Raw genomic sequence first — 7537 nt, 5'->3', positions numbered from 1 at the left:
ACAGTCAACATCAAACACTTATGGAGTGACCCCTGTGGCATTTATCTGACTACTTGGTTGTTATTTATGTACCTGAGAGGAATTATATTCCTCCTCAGTTCCCACAAAGAGATATCCTTCACCTCTGTCAGGGTGGGAGATGGAGCTGGCCTTGGAGCAGGAGAGGGAGGGAAGATTCCTTGCTTGGGAGGGCGGGGTTCCAGGAAAGATGCTGGTTCTCAGAACGCATGTGGCTTTAGGTTGGAAGCTCTCTGCCCCTCAGGGTATGCCTATGTGTGTCTGTGTGTGTGTGTCTGTCTGTCTGTCTGTATCCACAGGGCTTGAGGCACTGGGAGCCAAGGTCCACTATGGCCTGTAGCATCCCCAACTGAAGGTGACCCTATGGAAAAGAGGCCTCTTCTTCCCCTTCCTCTCTCCCTGACCACAGCCCACCTCTCTGTCCCAGAAGCGCTTTTCTCCTTGGACGAGCTCTGCCCCTGGCTCCCGTGTCAGCAGAGGCATTGCTGGCAGCCCCAGCAACAATAGCAGGTGGAGAACACAACCCTCCAGGGAGCTCCTCAGCTCCTCTGACTTTCCCTGCGAGAGGCAGGGTCTGCAGGACTGCCCGCAGGGACGGAGTAGGGTCCCTGGGGTTGTGGGACTTATTGCGAGTGAAGGATGTGCCCCAAGAAGGGAAGAAATGCATTCTAAAAATAGCGGTGTGGGGGCTCAGAAGCCTATTCAAACTGTCATCTTATTAAGTATTCCCTGGAGACGTGAAGCAGAACATAATGCTCTGAATTACTATTTATTTCACTTTTCACGTGTCTTTAACTGTAAATTCCTTGAGGGCAGGGTCTTTGTTTTCTACTTTGTTGTAACTCCAGAGCTGGAAACAGTGCTTGGCGCATAGACTAAATTCTCAGTAATTACTTGCAATTCCCAGTGGGGCCCTGTTCTCTCTGGCTTCCTGCTCGCCTTCTCTGCCTGGAACATCTTCCTCTGGCCTTTTGCCTGCCTAACACTCCCTCATCCTTGGAGACCCCACTCAGCTGTCCTCTCTCTAAGATGCCTTCCCTGACCCCCAGGCAGGGGCAGAGGCCCCTCCCCTGTGCGGTTTGGAGGCACAGATCCCACTGTGCTGTTGTGGCAGATGGTAGGTCTATCTCCCAGCACCAGGCAGAGGGCTTCTGGAGGGCAACACAATTCCCGGCACACAGTACGTGATCAATAAATGTTTTTTTGAATGGACAAAGATGATTTTGTAAGCAATGGTGGATTCCAGGCACAGATCAGATGAATAAGACATTGGCCTAGTCCCTTGAACTTCTTTCGGGCTTGACTTTCTCACTCTGTGACAAGGAGACCAGGTGACAAGATCAGCTTACATCAATATTGTAGCAAATTGCTAGACTCCCTCTGTGCCTCTGACTTGCAAAGGTGGTTCCCATGAGCTGCAGCAGCCTGTAGGTACAGACCTGTTTTGGACGCTGGGGTCTGCTCTTGGTTGGAGGGAAATTTGAGGAAGCCTAGGTTCTTTCTTTCTTTAAAAATGTTTACTGAGTGTTATGAACTGAATGTTGCACCCCCTCCCCACAAATTCATACCTTGGAGATGGGGCTTTGGGGAAGTAATTACGTTTAGATAGACTCATGTGGGTGGAGCCCTGGTCTGACAGGATAAGTGTCCTTATAAGAAGAGACACCAGAAAGCTTGATCTCTCTCTCTACCTTATGAGGACACAGCAACAAGTTGACCACTACAGGCCAGGAAAGGGGCCCTCACCCAAACCCAACCATGCCAGCACCCTAATCTCAGACTTCCAGCCTCCAGAACTATGAGAAAATAAATCTCTTGTTTAAGCCCCCCAGTCTATGGTATTTTGTTATGGTAGCTCGAGCTGACTCAGATACTGAATGCCTTGGCCTCTTGGGCCACCCAATCTGATGGGGGATCTGACAAGTATAAAATAGTGACCCATTAGAGCTATGGGCACTGCACTATGGGGCCTAGAGAGCGGGCAGTTAGCTCTACCAGGGAAGGGACAGAATACATGGGTGGGCATCACAGGAGTGGCCTTTGAACTGGCCCTTGAAGAGAAGCAGGAGTTTCCCAGGCAGAGACGGGGAGGGAGGACCCCCATGGGTGAAGATGCTAAGGGGTGAGATTTCATGACCTATTTAGGAGAAAGATCAATTTTCAGCTCTCTTAACATTTAAAAACCACATCCTAGCCTTCCTGATAAACACAAAATCTCAAGCACTCCCTCCACAATATTTGACACAAAAAAATTAAATATTATGAGTATAGAACAAAGCAAAGCTAGTGGAGAAGCATTGCTTTGATGTGCTTTCAATCTGCACATTCTTACTCCCACCCCCAATTCCAATATATCCCCCTGTGATGCTCTTCTCATCCACCATATTGGAAATCAGTCTATTGGTTTGCATGCAGGGGCAGTGAAAGTAAGGCTTATAAATAGGGAAGCAGCATAGTGAGATTCAGGAGGACCACTTGGTGGCAGGGTGGGATAGAGACTGGGGCAGACAGAGCAGTTATCACCATGGTAATTGTCTTAGGGGCTGAACATTAGTGCTGGGGGTTGGGGGGTTGGAGAGGAAGAGACAGATTAGAGATGATGATGGAGGGAAGGACGGTGAAGGCTTGGAACTGAATGGATGTGAGGCACGCAGGAGCTCAGGGCCTTGGCCCAGGCAGCACCACTCATTCATTCAACAATATGTATTGCTAGTCCTACTGTGTGCCAGGGACCGTGCTAAGCCCTGGGGAATACAGCAAAAACAGCACCAGGAAGCCCCCTGTTTGCACGGAACTTGCACTCTAGAAGGGGGAAAACAAGCAAACAGCAAATAAGCAAATAAGTAAATGAACAAGATCATTTTAGATAGTGGTCCATGCTATGAAGACAATACATTGAAGTGATGAGATGGAGAGTGAGGGAGGTGGGGCAGGGTGAAAGGAGATTGGGGGTCATGGAAGTGACTCTAAGAAGTGACAGCTGAGCAGAACCCCGAACAATGCTTCAGCAGTGAGCTGTGGGCAGACCCGAGGCAGGGCACCCAAGGCCCCAAGGTGGAACACATATTTCTTAAATGTTACAAAAACTTTTTAAAGAAAAACATCAATTGGCATCCCTGTTCTCAAGCTGACGCAGAAGCAAGGAGACATCCGCATTCTCCAGGAGGAACTTCAAGGAGCAATTTCTCCTCCTCCTTCTACTCTTGCTTACCCACAGTAGGACATCTGGGTTAAGGCCTGGAGACTCACTCTTTTCCGGGTCTTTCTCTCTTTGTTCTGTAAGTGTGAGGCAGACCACAACCCTCAATGTGGTGAAGGTGTAAATGTGCTCAGAGCAGGCCACAAATAAGGCTCTCTCCCCGATACTGTTCCCCACACGTAGATTTGGGGTTGAAAGTGGGGATGGGGCACGCAAGGGCTGCAGACCTCTCTGAGCAAAAGACATACGACCTCTGTCTCCAGAAAAGTTAACCAAAGGCCGGTGTTGGGGACAAGGAAGCCTATACTGAACGTGAACTCTATTGGGATCCCCCCGGGGACGTTAAAAACAAAAAACACAGAAGAAAAGTACTGGAAGAAAAAATTCCAAGATAGTAGCAGAAGTTGCTCCTAGATAGTTGGATAAAAGGTGATTTTTTTCCCCACTTCTTTAGAACTTCACCATGCTCTCCGGTTTTCTTCAGAAAACATGTTTTACTTTGACGATCAAAAACCAAAACCGAAAAATGTCCCAAACCTAAAAACTTCAGTGTGGCATAGTTCTTGCTTATTTGGGGCTGCCACATCCTCCAGGGTACAAGACCGCCTCCATTTCGAACAACTTCAATCCTAGTTGTTGAGGTCGATCTGGTGTTTTCAAAAAGAGGCACATGCTTGTTGACCGAAAGACAGGCTGACCAATTCAGTGAATGAATAAATGAAAGGACAGAGGGACAAAGGGACTCAAAGGAAAAGACCCACTGGGGCAAAACCCTTTCCTTCTCCCCCCATGTAGTAACCTCACCATAAAAAGTTAGGTTCTAACACCACAAGCTTTCATTTTCAGGATAAAAGAAGATGACCAAGTTCTTTGAAAATAAATGTAGGTCAAAGTTATTAAATTCAGCTTTTGAGGAGAACTCAATTTTATTGCTCATTAGCATACCATTCAAAGTAGCCTTTATTGACATTGATATTGCCTCTAAAAATAATTAAAACAAAATAGCTTAGTCTTTTAAGGCACATCAATGTTTATTGCACCCGGAAGACACTGGTAGCAGGGTCTGTTTTGCAGGGTGGCTTGTGTTATTAAAAATAAATTTATTTTACTCCGCCATCAGTGATTTCCCAGCTCCTCTGGGGTCGCCCAGGCCTCACGGCCTGGCATGTGACTCCCTCCCCGACTGCAGCCTCATGGCTCTGGGACACTGGGCATTTGCAGTCCCCAGAACTCCCGGGTCTGCTGCGTTGTGCCTTTTTGTTTTTGTTCTCACTGCTCCCTCTGCCTGGAATGTGTACTCTGTCCATTGCCCACGCCCACTCATCTTTTAATACTTAAGTATCACCATCCGTGTGAACCCCCCTCCCAGTGAGTTTGAGCACTCACCCCTTTTCACCAACACCAGCTTCTAAACAGGCTCCTATCAGAACCTCCAAGACACCGTTGTATACTCTTGTTTTCATGTCTGTCTTCTCTTGCCCAGACATGAGCTTCTTAAGTGCAAGCACTGTTTGTGATTCATCTTTACAACCCCTGTGACCCCGCCCCACACAAAGGGCTCAGGAAAGACTGTGGAATGAGGGGGCAAACCAACCACCAGGCTAACACTGACTGCTTCTTTGGTGGTAGCAAGAATTGACTTAAAAGAGGATAATACAAGATGCATTTGGTCAGGAGTAAGGGGCAGCCCTCGCTCCGTTTCCTCTTCTCCTAGTTGTTTCCCACAGTCAGCCAGCTCCAAAATCAGGCCATCCTATTTCTGAGAATCACTGAATTGTCTCCCAATTAGTGCCTCTGCCACCTGACTCTGTATCCTGATGAGTCACCCTAATCACCCCTGGTCTGTCCTGCGCACACCTCAGGGGTGGTGAGAGCTGTCACCTGAGGACGCCAAAAGAAAAGTTTAGGACTTTGGTTAGCGTCCTCTTATTTTAAATTCTCATTGGTTGTACACGAATTAGGATGTTCATACCATTATTAATAACCCTTATTTAGTACTTACTAAGTTTCGGGGACTGTTCTAAGCATTTTACATAATTCACTAACTTAATCCTCACAACAATCCAACAAAATAGATACTATTATTATCCCCAGATGATGAAACTGAGGCACAAGGGTTAGGAAATTTGTCTAATGGCATAAAACTCATAAGTGGCAGGTCTGGGATTTGAATTCAGGCAGTTTGACTTCATAGCTCTAACTCTACTCACGGCCCTGACTACGCTATTTGTATATATTAGTAGTGTGGTGCACAATATATATCCAACAATATGTATGTATAGGACATGCATGCCCCCAATTTTTATTGGTGAGAGTGTGCAACAAAAAACAATTACACCCCATGACTTTTTTCAATCACTGACTATGCCAGGGGTTGGCAAAATTTTTCTGTAAAGGGCCAGATAGTAAATATTTTAGGTTCTGTAGGCCAAGAAGCAAAATCAAGGATATGATATACTCATATAAAAAGAGAGAACACAAATTTTCACAAATTTTTATTGATGAAATCAAAGTATAATGATAATCGAATTTAATATTTTGTCATGTTGGTCTGCTAATGAGAAGAATGGAATTCTTTTCCATGGGATAACATTTCAAACTTAAGTGGGGTTCAGAGTGAGTGTTTCCTATCACCAGATCAATTGTGAATATTCACCTATAAAAACTGTCATGGCCCCAAAACAGACAGCAGATTTGGCCTGCAGTTTGCTGACCCCTGGACTATGCCATTATTGCCCAAATTAGGGCAAACTCCTCCACAATATAATCCTACATATCTTTCCAGCTTTGACCGTTGCTGTGCCCCTGATGAATTTTCTTTCCATCCAACTGGAATACTGGTATTCCTTGGACATTCTCTGGTTTACCCCGAAAGGCCTCATGGTCCAACAGAACAAGCCAAAGTCAAGAAGATCTGGGTTCAAATTTCGGTTCTGTCACTTTACAGCTCTACGCCTTTGAGCAAGAGATTTAACCACTCCATGCCTCGGTTTCCCCACCTGTAGTCTTAACATGCTGTGGGCAAAGATGAGTCACCAGTTTCCCTGGTGCTCCTCTCCACTTTCTCATATAGGGCTCTTGGCCCCCATTAAAGCCTCCCTCAGTGACTTCTTGGGGTCCCACCAGTGTAAGTCCATGCCTGCTGGGCATCATCATTGCCCAGCCAGGCACCATGGGCTCTGCTGGTGCTGTCATGGCTTCATCAGGTGCCATCACTGATGCCCTTGGTCCAGATCCCACCCATGACACCAGAGTGGTTGGTCAGTTGTCTGGTATGACTTGGGAGAGAGGTTGCCTTGTTTTGTCTTCAGTTCATTGTTAGGGGGGCATCAGGGCAATACTACTTATGGCCCAACATTTAAGAGAGCTTCTGGTAAAATAATCCTTCCCATGTCATCCCCCACCCTATGGAATTCAGAAAGGAGATCCCTGGGGCCTGAGCCAGGAGAAGCCTCAAAGGCCCATCCAGGAGCCTAATGTCAGAACTGTCCAGCTTCTCGGATGATCATGACGTTCTTATCAGGGAATCTCTGTGCCTGGCTAGGCTGCTGCTTCTCCCGGGATATTCACTTCAGAAGGCTCTTTAGCCCCCTGAAAACAGTCCTCTGTTGAGCTTATCTAACCCATTCTCTTGGATTTGCGGTAAGATCCATCTATTACATGTCCCAGGGTTAAGAATAAAAGCATTGACTCAATTGCAACTTGTTTGTGCATTAAATAACAGCTTAGAACGAGCATACAGAGCTCTGCTTCCACTGATACACACAGCTGAGTTCCTCCTGGATCTTTCATTCTGTGTCCTCCTGACCTGGCTCTTCTTACTCGGGATGACACACTGACAGGGCCAGTGTCCCCATATGCAGAAAACATGCACTGATTGCTTCCGGGGTTTTGCCAGGTGCAAGTGTGCATGGATTAGGCAAGGTCTGTGGCATCAATTTCCCCCTAAAGGGTGCCAGATGTGTCTGCCTGATGTGAACAGCCGCATCTCTGACAGCTGCAGATCTCACCTGTCCATAGGTTGCAGCTGCTTGCCAGCACTACACAGCTGTGCTGCATTATTTAAAGCCATGCTTTCATGTGGTCTCAGCTGGTTGGTACTGGGCAGAAGTGGATGTTCCGAGTCTGCCTCAGTCCAGTCCAGCAGAACTGCATCTGTGTTATTACCACTCCCCAATGGGAACCACTGTGCAAATACACTTTTAACGGTTGCATAATCCCTCATCATAAAAATGTGATTTATTTAACCATTCCCCTATTGCTAAGCAAGTATGTCACTTTCAAATTGTTTGTTCTTATAAAAATTGCTACAGTGAACAT

The sequence above is a fragment of the Equus asinus genome, chromosome 7 (genome assembly GCF_041296235.1).
Source record: "Equus asinus isolate D_3611 breed Donkey chromosome 7, EquAss-T2T_v2, whole genome shotgun sequence".
Classification (NCBI taxonomy): Eukaryota; Metazoa; Chordata; class Mammalia; order Perissodactyla; family Equidae; genus Equus; species Equus asinus.
The sequence above is the reverse complement of the archived record's forward strand: the minus strand, read 5'-3'. Positions refer to the sequence as shown.